Raw genomic sequence first — 15,042 nt, forward strand, 5'->3', positions numbered from 1 at the left:
AATGGGATAAATGATTCAGACCTGGCCAAAGTCCAGCATCCTGATGGCACCAGTAATCAAATCAAAGATGAACTCAGGGGCTTCCCTGGTGGCACAGTGGTTGAGAATCTGCCTGCCAATGCAGGGGACACGGGTTCGAGCCCTGGTCTGGGAAGATCCCACATGCCGCGGAGCAACTAGGCCCGTGAGCCACAATTACTGAGCTTGCGCATCTGGAGCCTGTGCTCCGCAACAAGAGAGGCCGCGATAGTGAGAGGCCCGCACACCGCGATGAAGAGTGGCCCCTGCTTGCCACAACTAGAGAAAGCCCTCGCACAGAAACGAAGACCCAACACAGCCATAATTAATTAATTAATTAATTAATTAAAATTAAAAAAAAAAAAGATGAACTCATGGACTGACCTAGTCCAATCAGAATGAACCTCAGAACGTTTCCTGGAAATACTAGGATAAAGACACTCACTATTTTTCACTGAATTTCAACATGGAAGCTTGCAGCTCTCATGCTCTGTCCGAAGGGAGCCACGAAGAATGGAGACAACACCAAGGCAACACAGCTGAGAAATGTATAGAGAAAAACTGAATTTTGGAGACATGATTTCAGCCCTGGGTTAAGTCATATCTGAAGCTGGTATGTCTTTGAATTGCTTGACTTACAAGAGCCAATAAATTCTTCTCCATGCTTAAGCCAAAAGGAAAAGCAAAGTGTGATCTATCCAAAGTTAGTAGTTTAGGGACTTCCCTGGTGGTCCAGTGGGTAAGACTCCACCTCCCAGTGCAGGGAGTCTGGATTTGATCCCTGGTCGGGGAACTAGATCCTGCATGCATGCCTCAACTAAAGATCCCGCATGCCACAGCAAAGATCCCGCATGCTGCAACTAAGACCCGGCACAGCCAAACATAAATAAATAAAATAATAATTAAAAAAAAAAACAAAGTTAGCAGTTTATCCTCATGTTACAGATGAAGCTGACGCGTAGAATGGGGCTCCTCAAACTAAATGTGGTGAAGGACCAGTTTTTATATATTTTTTTAATCTGTTGCAAATTATTCCATTTGTAAAATTCAATAAAAAATAAAAAACTAGATAAATTACATTTAAAAACAAAGACATACAAAATAAAAACCTAATTGTTATTATCAGATTCAACAGACAATATTACATTTCAATAAACATAATCAGAACAAACATAACAAAGGAAAAAGTAAAACAATTGCAAAATCTGTATGTGTTGTTCATTGACTGTGCATGTTATAACCGATCAATATAGACAATTGCTATTATGCTAATAACTTTTTTGTCATACTTCAGTCATAACTAAACAAAAATTATAAGTAAAATATATTCCCCTACTTCGAATGAACACTATTTATATCAATATTGTGTTTTTAATGGACAAATACACATGCTTATGGCTTGTTAGTCTATCTAATGCAGGCAGAATGGAATATAATGCTACTCACAAGGTACAATGTCTGTTGAAACTGTTCCTAAATTTTGTTTTAATAAGAGCTCTAGTGGAGAAACCAGTATTACAGAGGTTTGTTAATGGGAATGGAAGAAGAAATTTTAAAGCCATTCCAGGAAGCTCAAGATTTTCATCTTTCACTTTTACCCAAAGTGAAGCAAATGATTCTGATTTTCAAAATCCATCTTCAATTCTCAATCCATTGCCATTTCCACCAATTTATCCTGCAAGGTTATAAAGTTGAATCAAATTATCTTTCGATTAAAGCAAAGGTTTCTGGATCTGTAAATTTCCCATCATGGATCTTCTTTTGATGGAAATAAAATTTAAACAATTCTGTCAAATTTGTAAGGCATTTGGCCATAACACTTCCCAGATGTGCAATATCAAGATCATCACCTACTTTACTGATAATTGTTGTTAAATTATGGAGCATGTTATAACAGTCTATGGAAACTCTGTTCTTCCAAGCTTCTCAATTTTATTTTTGCTCTTCGATCCTATCTGCCATTGAAAATCATATTGCAGTCTTTCGTTGCTTAGAAGTAGTAAGATCATCACAAATGCCAAAAATATTACACAAATAAACTAGTCTGTCGTCCAAACCACATATTTAAAAGGTGGGGACCTTATGTAGGTGTGTTTTTCACTTGCTAGGAACACTGAAAGTTTGTTTCATATTCAGACATTGTTAATAGAACTTTCCCCTTCAGTAAGCATGGAATCTCCTGCCTCACATCGTATGCAATAATAGGTGTTTCCATGTTATCAGCTTCCTTGTTATCACATAATCAAGAGAAAAAAATCTCAAACTTAATACATCAGCTTTTGCATAATTCACTTTTTTTACTACGTAACTAGACACTGTTTAGATAAGCTAAATTTTTTTCATTGCAAAGCTTTCTTGATGAGGGAAGCCGTGTGTTGATTTACATACTCATGCAAGCTCTTTAACTTGGGTAATAACTTCAGAATGTTTTTCTGTCAATGCAGCTGCACCATTAGAGCATATTCCTACACAAATTTAAACTCAAACCACATTCCTTAACAGTGTAATCCTTCACAGTTTTATGTAGTTCAGAACTAGTTGTGTTGTCATCAATGAGGCTGAAAAAAAATTCTTCCTCAGATCTCTACCATGTTCAAATTGCATATACATATTTCAAATTAATTGTCCTGTTAGCAGTATGTGTGCATTCAACAATTTGCAATGAAAAGAAGGAAAAATACTTTGCTACCTGTATTTGTTTTGTGAGTTAATCTGCCATGTCATTAGCTAGTTGCTGAGTTTGTCCACCTATGAAGAATGATATTTGACCTACTTTCTTTGCCACAAATTCACCCATAATTTGCAAGATTTTTGATACAGTTTTGCACTATTTTTTTAAATTTTAGCATCCCAAAGTCCTACTTTATTAAACACAATTAACAATGTTTATATGGGAAATTTTGAACCTCTGCTTCTATCAATTTTTAAAAATTCAATAGTCTTGCAAAGTGTTCTTTAAGTTTTAAACTTATTCTTTTGTTTTCTTTGTAAATGCTACCTAAATTTGATGACTTTTTACTTATTTATTTATACAACTTTTAAAGGTTACACTCTATTTATATTATTACAAAATATTGGCTATAGTCCCCCTGTTGTACGATACACCCTTGTAGCCTATCTTTCACCCAATACCTCCCACCACCCCACCCCTATATTGCCCCTTCCCCATTTCCCCAATGGTAATCACTAGTTTGTTCTCTATATCTATGTCTTCTTCTTTTTTGTTATATTCACTAGTTTGTTGTATTTTTTAGATTCCACACATAAGTTATATCATGCATTATTTGTCTTTGTCTGTCTGACATTTCACTTAGCATAATGTCCTCCAAGTCCATGCACATGGCCGCAAATGGTAAAATTTCATTCTTTTTTATGGCTGAGTAGTACTCCATTTTACATACATTCATATATATATAAAATACATCTTTAGCCATTCATCTGTTTATGCACACTTAGGTTGCTTCTCTGTCTTGGCTATTGTAAATAATGCTGCTCTGAATGTTGGGGTGCATGAATCTTTTTGAATTAGTGTTTTAGGTGGGTTTTTTTGTTTGTTTGTTTTGGCTATATAGCCAGGAGTGGAATTGCTGGGTCATATGGTAGTTCTATTTTTAGTTTTCTGAGAAACCTCCATACTGTTTTCCACAGTGGCTGCAGCAATTTACATTCCCACCAACACTGTTGGAGGGTTCCCTTTTCTCTGCATCCTTGCCAACATTTGTTATTTGTGTTCTTTTTGATGATAGCCATTCTGACAGGTGTGATGTGATATCTTTTTGTGGTTTTGATTTGCATTTCCCTGATTAGTGATGTTGAGCATCTTTTCATGTGCCTGTTGGCCATCTGCATTTCCTCTTTGGAAAAATGTCTATTCAGTTCTTCTGCTCAGTTTTTAATCAGGTTGTTTGTATTTTGATATTGCGTTGTATGAGCTGTTTATATATGTTGGATATTAATCCCTTATTGGTCATACAATTTGCAAATATTTTCTCCCATTCAGTAGGTTGTCTTTTCATTTTGTCGATGGTTTCCTTTGCTGTGCAAAAGCTTTTAAGTTAAATTAGGTCCTACTTATTTCTGCTTTTTTTCCCCTTACTTTAGGAGATGGATCAAAAAAAGAATATTGCTGTGATTTATGTCAAAGAGTGTCCTGCCTATGTTTTCCTCTAGGAGTTTTATAGTACCTGGTCTTACATTTAGGTCTTTAATCCATTTTGAGTTTATTATTGTATACAGTGTTGGAGAATTTCTAATTTCATTTTTTTACATGTAGCTGTCCAGTTTTCCTGACACTACTTATTGAAGAGACTGTCTTTTCTCCATCGTAAATTCTTGCTTCCTTTGTTGTAGATTAATTGACCATAAGTGCGTGAGTTTACTTCTGGGCTCTCTATCCTGTTCCACTGATCTATATGGATGACTTTCTTTATTAGCTTCATTTGCTAGTACATCTCTGCAGCTAACATACCACAGTTTTAGTGGTTTAGTATCAGTTACGTCCACAAAAGTGAGCTTAATACATGAAGACTTATACTTTCAAGTAAAACTAATACAAATTCTTTTGGTTTTAATTTCTTCAGAATCACTTTCACAGTTATCATTTGTTTTATTACTGCTGCTGTTGCGTGCTAGGAAAAGTATGTTTATTCTTGATTAAAAGAAGTCAAGTGAAGAGTGTTTTGACAACTGTAAGTTATAGTTAAATATTATTTTGAAAATTTGCCTTCCTAATTTAGCTAATATCTACAAATTTTAGACACACTTTTACAAAAACTTTTACAAAAAAGTTATATTTAATAAGTAAAAAATAACAAATTATAAAAAGACCTAAATGCTTTTATTTTCTCAGATTTTTATATACATTTGGTTTACAGTTGACCAACTAACCCTTAAAATATCACACATGGTGACATTGTCCTACTATACATACAGCTCTCAATACACATAACTCATGGACAGCACCTTTTCTATCCCTTGTTCAATGAAACAAGTTCCCTGATCGTGCACTGGATGTCAAATTGCATGAAAGTTTCTAAACACCTACTCTTCATCCTGTACTGCTCTCCTCGTGCGCTGCAACAAGCAGTTCGTGGGCTGCAGGGAACTGAGTATTGACCAGAAGACTTAAGTGAGTTGCCCAAAGTCCACTGGTGACTAAGTAGTGAACCACCTTTCTCCTAGTCTAATGCCCTCTTCATTTCCTTCTCTAAGGAAATGAACAATTTCTTCATCCATTAAATGGTTTTTGAGAGGATTGGATGAGATTTATCCATGAAGTGTCTGCACAGAGTCTGCAGGAGAGTAGATGCTATGACTATGATTATCAACTCACTGTGTGAGCGAGACTGGTATCTCACCAACCAGATTCCTAACCCTAACTTTCTTCCTCAGGACAAAGTCATGCGGGGAGGGGTCAGTTCATTGGCACCATTCAATCAGCACAGATACCCACCAATGCTCTCTTTCCCAGTCCTTTCCTGTTTGAGAAGGAGCTTCCATTTGAGATCTTTATCTTCAGTTCTCCATATGACACAAGCCTAGGAATGGTGTCCCCAGGAGCTGTGCAGTGTGGTATACATGGTCGTACTTGGTGGCATTGTCTAGAACAGCCAGGACCAAGCCTTGGCACTGGGACACAGTCTTCTTCCAGGTAATAGATTCACCAGCTTTCCTCCCAGGGAAGTCATTGTGGTGACTATAAAACCAGCTTAGATAATAAAATCAGGATCCCAATGACCGTCCTTTACTCCTTTCACAAATCAACAGAAGGTAACTGTGACTTCAGACATGATCTGCAAAGAGCAGAGATTTTATTTTGTGACTTCCGATTCTTTAGCCGAATACATACCTGTAGTTGATGTTTACTTGGATATCTGGTCCAGGACTGGTAGCACTTGATTAGTTTCCTTCTCTGGGATGCAAAAAATACGGGATGAAGGCAAACCCAGTGCCCTGGGCAACAAGAGGCAAGGTCAGCTAGGTATAAACTTCAAAGTGCTTAAGCATATCTTCCTTACTTTTTTGCAGAACCATGATTGTCACATTTTGTAGTTAATGAATGAATGAGTGAAAAACAATAAACACCTGAATGTATAAGTCACAATGTAATTCCAAGTGACTGCATGATACACCTTGAAGCAGCCAATAGTCTGACCTTTAAGGAGTGTGAAATGCAGGTGGGCCAAAAGCATGGGGAAACATTCAAAGGCAACAGAAGAGTGGTGATCGTTTTGAAATGCATAGAAATATCGGATCACTATGTTGTACAGCTGGAACTAACATAGTGTTGTAGGTCAATTATACTTCAACTGAAAAAAAAAGAAGGCCAGTTGCAGAGAAACGCACACACACACAATGGAGAAGAAAATTCTGCAACATGCTCCAACATGGATGAACCTTGGAGTCTTTATTCTAAGTGAAATAAGCCAGTCACAAAAAGACAAACACTTTATGATTCCACTTGTATGAGATGTCTAGAGTGGTGAAATTCATAGAGAAAGAAAGTAGAGTTGTTGCCAGGGGCTGGGGGAGAGGGAAATGGAGAGTTATTGTTTAATGGGTAAAGTTTCAGTTTTGCAAGAGCAAAGAGTTCCGGAGATGGATGGTGGTGATGGTTGAACAACAAGGTGAGTGTACTTAATATCACTGAACTGTACACTTAAATATGGTCAAGATATGTAAAATTTATGTTATGTGTATTTTGCCACAGCTAAATGTGTCTTCTCCATATTTTAGCCTACAGGATACCCTTCAATTATGAGGACCCCTTTTAAACATCAAAAAGTTTCATGGGGCCTGTCTTCTCCTTCTAGCTGTTCATTCTTCATGCATTCAACAAAAGGCATTATTTCAAACCCTGATAGAGAATAGAATGACCAAAAACTACTATAACATTTATAATCCTTTTGAAGGGATGTGTATATTTCATTTATTACAATAGCATCTATTGAAAACAACGATGCTAACAGAGAAAGAAATATTTTTTTTAATGTATGAGAAGGTGCTAAACCTTACTCACAGAAATGAAAATGCAAATAAAAAGACATTAAAATATCATTTTACATATTTCAGATTGGCAAAGATGAAAAAGTTCGATAACAGTTGGATTGGGGGAATCATTAACTTATCAAATTATTATTGATCACCTATTATGAGTCTATGTTGGACACTGAGTAATCAGCAGTTAACAAAGTAAACAAAAATTCCTTCTTTCCAGGAGCATACATTCCAATATGGGCACAGGGGTATACATACAGTAAATGAAAATGGAAAAGAGAAGAAAAGAGAAACAGAGAGGGACAGAGAAAGAGTGTGTGTCATATAAGGAGTCCTCTAAAGAAAAATAAAGCAGTGTAAAGTATGGTAAGTGACCAAAGGGTACTGTTACTTTAGATAACGTGATCAAAGAAGACTTTCCTGATAAGGTGACAATTGTGTAAAGGCCTAAATGAAGTGGGGGGTAAGTCTTGGGGATGTCTGGTAGAAGTGTTTTCCAGGTAGTGTGAAGTGGTCAGGTGACTCCTTTCACAGATATCAATTATAAAAATTGGACTAGGGAATTCCCTGGCCATCCAGTGGTTAGGACTATGTGTTTTCACTGCTGAGGGCTCAAGTTTGATCCCTGGTTGGGGAATTAAGATCCCACAAGCCATGCAGCATGGCCAAAAACAAAAACAAACAAACTAACAAACCCCAAAAAACTGGACTAAAAGTTAGGCAATAGTTTCTTAGATATGGCAACAAAACCACAAGCAACCAAAGAAAAAACAGATATATCAGGTGACATTAAAGTTTAAAACTTCCGTACTTCAAAGGACGTTATCAAGAAAGTAAAAAGACAATGCACAGGGGCTTCCCTGGTGGCGCAGTGGTTGAGAGTCTGCCTGCCAATGCAGGGGACACGGGTTCGAGCCCTGGTCTGGGAGGATCCCACATGCCGCGGAGCGACTAGGCCCGTGAGCCACAACTGCTGAGCCTGCGCGTCTGGAGCCTGTGCTCCGCAACAAGAGAGGCCGCGATAGTGAGAGGCCCGCGCACCGCGATGAAGAGTGGCCCCCGCTTGCTGCAACTAGAGAAAGCCCTCGCACAGAAACGAAGACCCAACACAGCCAAAAATTAAAAATAAATAAATAAATAAATAAATAAAATATTTCCTTAAAAAAAAAAAAAAAAAGACAATGCACAGAAACGGGAGAAAGTACTTGTAAATCATGTATTTGATAAGGGTCTAGTATCCAGGATATATAAAGAACTCTTACAATGCAACTGGGTCCTCTCTTTGGGTCTCATCATGCTGAAATCAAGGTGTCAGCCAGGTTCCAATTTCATCTCAACCTTAGGGGCCTCTTCCAAGCTCACTGGTTTGGGGCATAATTCAGTTCCTTGCAGTTGCAGGACTGAGGCCCTCAGTTCCCAGAGGCTACTTGTTATTCTCTGCCATATGGCCTTCTCCACAGCTTAAAAGACCAGCAGGGGAGCATCTCTGGCTTGGAATCTCTCTGACTTGACTTCCTTTCTGATGCCCTCTTTTGAAGGGCTCACCTGATTAGGTCAGGCCCATCCAAGATCATCTTTTTTTAAAAATTAACTCAAAATTGCCTGATTAGGGATCTGAATTACATCTTCAAAATCCCCTTAAGTCCCTTTGCCATATATGGTAACTTAATCCCAGGAGCGATGTCCCATCATATCCACAAGTCCCATCTACACCCAAGGGGAGGAGATTATACAGGGCATGGACACCAGGGGACAGAAATCTTATAAATCTGCCTGAAGGTGAGGGAGAAAGTCAAATAGATATGTGAGGGAAGAGAATTGCAGGCATCAGGAAGGGCAAGTGCAAAAGTCCTGAGGCAGGGGATACCTGGCACGCTTAAATGCGGCTAGAACAGAGAGGGGAGGTAGCAGGAGATGAGATCAGAGAGGCAAAAATGGGCTAGTTTTTTTGGGAAACTTCTAGGACTTTTATCCCCCCAGAATGTTTTAATGAAACTTTTCAAATACAAAAAAGTTTACAAATTTTTACAATGAAACCCGTATACCTTCCACTCAACTTTCCCATTAATGTTTTTTTTTTTTTTTTCAAATTTTATTTATTTACTTATTTATTTATGACTGTGTTGGGTCTTCGTTTCTGTGCGAGGTCTTTCTCTAGTTGCGGCAAGCGGGAGCCACTCTTCATCGGGGTGCGCGGGCCTCTCACTATCGCGGCCTCTCTTGTTGCGGAGCACAGGCTCCAGACGCGCAGGCTCAGTAATTGTGGCTCACGGGCCTAGTTGCTCCGTGGCATGTGGGATCTTCCCAGACCAGGGCTCGAACCCGTGTCCGCTGCATTAGCAGGCAGATTCTCAACCACTGCGCCACCAGGGAAGCCCCCATTAATGTTTTAACTACACTTATTTCATCACATCTGTCCGTCTGTCTACACAGCTAATTTTGGGGGGATAAATTTCCAAGTAAGTTGCAGACAACAATACACCTCCCCCTAAATACTACAGCATTCATTATCATTACCTAGAATTCTATATTTAGTATGTTCTTTCTTCTGATGTAAAATGAAAATACAATTAAATGCAAAATTCTTAAGTGAATAGTCATGGAGTTTTGATACAGGCAGAAACCTTGGAACCAAAATTCCTATAAAGATATAATTACCATAACCTCCCCCCAAATTCCCTTATGTTCCTTCTCATTTCCCCTGGAACCTCCCCTAAGTAATCACTTTTTTTATTTTTTTTCCCACCATGGATTTTCTTCACCTGTTCTAGAACCTCCTATACATAGAGGTATACAGTATGTATTCATGTAGATAAGACTTCTTTCACTCAGTATAATATTGTTGGGATTCATCAAGGGTCATTGCACGTATCAGTAATTCATTTCTTTTTGCTGTCAATGTATATACCTCAATTTATTGATTGAGTCATCTGTTGATATATATTGGGGTCGTTTGCAATTTGGGGCCATTATGAATAAAGCTGCTATGAACATTTTTATACAAATCATGTTGGGACATTCGTTTTCATCTTAGGCAAATACCTATGGGATGGACTTGCTAGGTCCTAGGGTAGATGTATGTCTAGTTTCATAAGAAAGAAACTCCGTATCCGGCCGCTGCCACGAGAGAAGGTGCCGTCGTGTCCGCGCATCTGCAACGGATGGTCGTGAGGAACTGCTCCAGCTTCTTGATCAAGAGGAACAGCAGACGTACAGCACCGAACCCAATAACCTGAAGGCCCGCAACTCCTTTTCGCTACAACGGGCTCATTCACCGCAAGACTGTGGGCGTGGAGCCGGCGGCGGACAGCAAAGGGGTCGTGGTGGTCATGAAGCGGGGATCCGGCCAGCGAAAGGCAGCCACTTCCTTCGTGCGGACCACCATCAACAAGAACGCCCGTGCCACCCTCAGCAGAATCCCGCACATGATCCGAAAGGACATACGGATTTGCGTATGGCCGTCATCCGCAGAGCCAGCGCCATCCTGCGCAGCCAGAAGCCTGTGATGGTGAAGAGAAAGCGGACCCGCCCCACGAAGAGCTCCTGAGCGATCTATATCCCCTTCCCCAATGCAATAAAGCTGTCAACTGACTTGCCTCAAAAAAAAAAAAAAAAAAAAAGAAACTTTTTGCAAACTGGTTCTACCACTTACTTTACATTTCTATCATGAATGAATGAGTTTCAGTTCCTCTAAGACCTCACTCTAAGACCTTTAGTGTTACCTGTATTTTTAATTTTAGTCATTCTGATGCGTGTATAATGGTATAAAAACAAATCTTAAGTGTGCTGAATTTTAAAATGATCAGAGATTTCAGGGTCTTGAGAATTGTCTCTTTGGAAAGGTGCCAAACAGCTGAAGTCTTTATGTTGAAAACTATAAAATATGAAGTTGCTTTTGAGAAAATTGATTGAATGAGGTTTTGTTTGTTCTTTAGCCAGAAAAACAGATGATACAATGTCTGCATTAAATGATTTTTAAATCAATAATTCTTTTTTTCCAGCTGACTTGCAACCTGGAAAAAGAAATTTAACTTTGGGCTACAGGCCAAAAAATTGGGGAAAAAATCTTTGTCCTGAGGTTAGGGTCTTTAAATCTTGCCTATAGCAAAAACTCTGGTTCTAGAAAAGGTGCAGGGAGGAGGTAAACCTCCCGCTTCTTAGTAAATAACTCATTTTTGCATTGTGTTGCTTCCTCCCCCCACCAAAAACCCTTATACTAAATTTGGCGATTTTGCATTAAATAACTTTCAAATTGTAGAACATTTAAAAATATCAATTAAATTGGAAGATTTATCATCTTACCTTATTTGTTAAAGAATGTAATTTTGTGCTTAACTCTGTAGTGATATTTATTACAGAATGCAAAATCGAGAATTTGGAATATGGCATATTTGATTCCAAGCCAGAATTTGAATTTCTGCACTAACCTAAATAGCTAAAGTTTTGAGTAAAGATGATATAAACATGAGATTTCAAGAGCATATTTGAAATTATAATGTATTTTAATTATATATACATATATAATTTAATATATATATATATATATATATATATATATATATCACTGGTGACTTTTACAGAATGGTTCTAGAATGACTCAGATAATCTGTACATTATATAAATCTGCACATGACCTAAATCTGGGTATGGTTGTTTGTTTTTTTTTTTAATTTATTTATTTTATTTATTTATTTTTGGCTGCGTTGGGTCTTTGTTGGGCATGGGCTTTCTCTAGTTGCAGAGACCGGGGGCTACTCTTCACTGAGGTGCACAGGCTTCTCATTGCGGTGGCTTCTCTTGTTGCGGAGCACTGGCTCTAGGTGTGAGGGCTTCAGTAGTTGTGGCACGTGGGTTCAGTAGTTGTGGCTTGCAGTCTCTAGAGCGCAGGCCCAATAGTTGTGGTGCACAGGCTTAGCTGCTCCGTGGCATGTGGGATCTTCCCAGACCAGGGCTCGAACCCGTGTCCCCTGCATTGGCAGGCGGATTCTTAACCACTGTGCCACGAGGGAAGACCTGGGTATGGTTTAAAGATCCATAATGGAAAATTTTTCTAGTTTTTTTTTTTTACCTTTATTGGGATATATTTCACATATAATAAAATTCACCCGTTTAAAGTGTACAGTTTTTAAATTTTTTTTATTAAAGTATAGTTGAATTACAATGCTGTCAGTGGTTTTTACTATATTTAAAAAGTTGTACAACCATCATTACAATCTAATTTTAGAATATTTTGAAAACCCTTCCCAAAACCCTTCCCCAAAACCCGTTTCCCAAACTTCCCACCCAATCTGTAGCCCCAGGCAACTACTAATCTATTTCATGTGTCCATGAATTTGTCTATTTTGGACTTTTCATATAAATGGAATCCTACAATATGTGCTCTTTTGTGACTGGATTCTTCCACTTAGCTTAACATTTGCAAGATTCATCCATGTTTATTTGTGGGGTTTTTTTGGCGTGCCACGTGAGTTCCCGGACCATAGCAGTGAGTGTATGTGGCAGTACAGTCTTCAGCATGATTTGGTATTATTTTTTTATTGCTGACTCATATTTCATTGTATGGATAGAGCACATTTTACTCATCCAACAGTTGATGGACATTTAGGTTATTTCTACTTTTTAGCTACTATGAATAATGCTGCTATGGACATTCATACACAAATTTTTGTGTGGAAGTTTTCATTTCTCTTGGGCATATACCTAGGAATGACATTGCTGGGTCATATAGTAATCCTATGTCTAACTTTTTGAGGAATAGCTAAAGTGGCTGCACCATTTTACATTCCCAGCAGCAATAATATAAGACTGTTCCAATTTCTCCATATCCAAGCTGACACCTGTTATTGTCTGTCTTTTTTATTTTAGCTATCCTATTGGGTGTGAAATGATATCTGACTGGCTAATGATGGTGAGCATCTTTTCATAAGTTTACTGACCATTTGGGAAAATGTGTATTCAAATCCTTTGCCTATTTTTAAACAGAGTTATTTGTCTTATTATTGTTAAGTTATTAAGTTGTTAAGTTATTGTAAGAGTTCTTTATATATTTCGGATCCAAGTCCCTTGTCAAATATATAACTCACATTTTCTTGTTGTTTTACTTCCTTTGAGGCACAAAAGTTTTTATAAAGTATAATTTTTTTTCTTTCATCATTGTGCTTTTAGTATCATATTTAAGAAACCACTGCCTAATCCATAGTCACAAAGATTTACTCCTATGTTTTCATCTAAAAGTCAGACTCCCTAAAACTGCCTTAAGGCCAGCCAAGATAATAAATTAGAAGCAGTACCACATCTTGGACAGAATGGTGGAAATGAGTGCCACTCTCAAAAGTTTAAAGGATGAGGGGTGGTGGTCCCCATTAAATCTCCATTTAATTCACCAGTTAGGTCCTTGCAAAAACCAGATTGATCCTGACAGACAGTGGACTAACAGAACTTAAGCAAGAGGTAACTCAGCTGCAGGCTGGAGGTAGAATCCTTACTAGAAGAGATCAACACAGACTGGCAGTTATTATCTGGCAAAATGTATTCTTTTTCATCTTCATCTGGAAGGAGTGGAGCATTCCCACGGTGCCTGCAGCAATTCACATTCAATGCCACATTACTTCTTTGCTCTCCATCATAATATAGTCTAGAGTCCTTAATTCTTTCATCATTGAACAGATTATCATGCTGGTCCACTATACTGACACCATGTTCCTCAGACCTGGGAGGGAGGAAGTGGCAAGTATACTCTGAATACCCTCTTGAAGTGCTCCAGAATCCACTACTGTAGCATAAAAATTATTTTGAGCTGAAAGTAGTTGAGTTCCTGAAATCTCTTATCTGCCTCCCAAAAGAGCTCAAAGTAACTCAACTGTTAAAAATCCTCTCTCTGGGAACTCACAGAGAAGTCTGACTCTTATCACTGAGTAACACCCAAACAGACAAAGTCACAAAAACTAGCAGGTCTCCCATCTGTTCTCCTAAGGGCCCATTTGACTTTCATAAAAGTCATTTGTTTTCCCTTATGTGCTCTTTCTCTCCCCCTTTTCACCTTCAAATAAGTCATTTGTTTTCCCTGAAGTGTCCTTCTCCCCTCATCTATTAAAATGGTATATAAAGAATTCTGCCAGCACTAAGAGGCGCTGACAGGGATGAAGTTAAGAGGCTACTAGTAATAGTTCAATCTAGAAAGAATAAGGGCTAGAACTGCCAGCCGCAGCGGGAGGGATGGCGAGGACCGACCAACCTGAGTAGCTGCTGAGTGGCAGGTAATTTTACAGCGACCCAGAGATCCAATTTCTAACAATATGTTTTTCCGCTACGATTGATAACAGATCAGATACACCCAGGGTTGCCACTAGCACCTCGTATCTCTTAGGCTGTTATAAAAAGGGAGGGGGGGTAGCTTTTAATCTTACCTAAATCTCTTTTTGTTGCAGTTGTCCAATCTGCCTAGATTTATAGCAGATGGCAGAGCAGTAAAAATCGCCCGGGGTATTAATAATTATGACATTATTAAAACTAATTTTCGAGCGTCAAGTCCATTTGGGGTGTCCTGCGAGTGGGCGGTCCAGACCCAGTGGGGGCAATTCTAAATTTATAAAAGTTCCCAGAGCGAGAGAATACTGGAGCAGCAGGGATTCTGCACACTGAATCCCACCCACGTCCAGTACGTTGCGTGTTCGGGAACCTGCGCTAGCACCGCATTTCCAAACAGCCCGAGACCACGTGGCCACCTGCACGCACCGCTACTGGCCCTTAAACTCCCAGTCTTAGCTTTGGCGCCGAAGCTTTCCTCCCTGTGGTCGAAACCATTGGCTCCACGCTCGGAGGGAATACGGGCCAACATCACGATCAAGGCTCTTGTCCGAGTGAAGCTTCCGACTAATTCTCAGGAAAAACTCATCTAAAAATTGAGGAATCAAATGAAATTCACCTAAAGACATCGAAGAAGGGCTCCTTTTGCCAAAAAGAAAGAGCAGATCTGACCCTGATTCCCCCTACTCTCCTTGGGGGCTGCGAGGGTGGTTCCGTCCGAGG

General features: G+C 38.9%; 1 pseudogene across 1 annotated transcript; it reads left to right on the top strand.

Annotated features, from left to right (window-relative positions):
* Positions 1–6,140: 6,140 nt before the first annotated feature.
* On the top strand, positions 6,141–14,916 carry LOC309635618 (large ribosomal subunit protein eL28 pseudogene; annotated as a pseudogene). Its single transcript has 2 exons — positions 6,141–6,194; positions 10,101–14,916. The product of its transcript is annotated as a large ribosomal subunit protein eL28 pseudogene (transcript).
* Positions 14,917–15,042: the final 126 nt, after the last annotated feature.

This window comes from Balaenoptera borealis (assembly GCF_965194805.1).
Source record: "Balaenoptera borealis genome assembly, chromosome: 10".
In the NCBI taxonomy this organism is placed as follows: domain Eukaryota; kingdom Metazoa; phylum Chordata; class Mammalia; order Artiodactyla; family Balaenopteridae; genus Balaenoptera; species Balaenoptera borealis.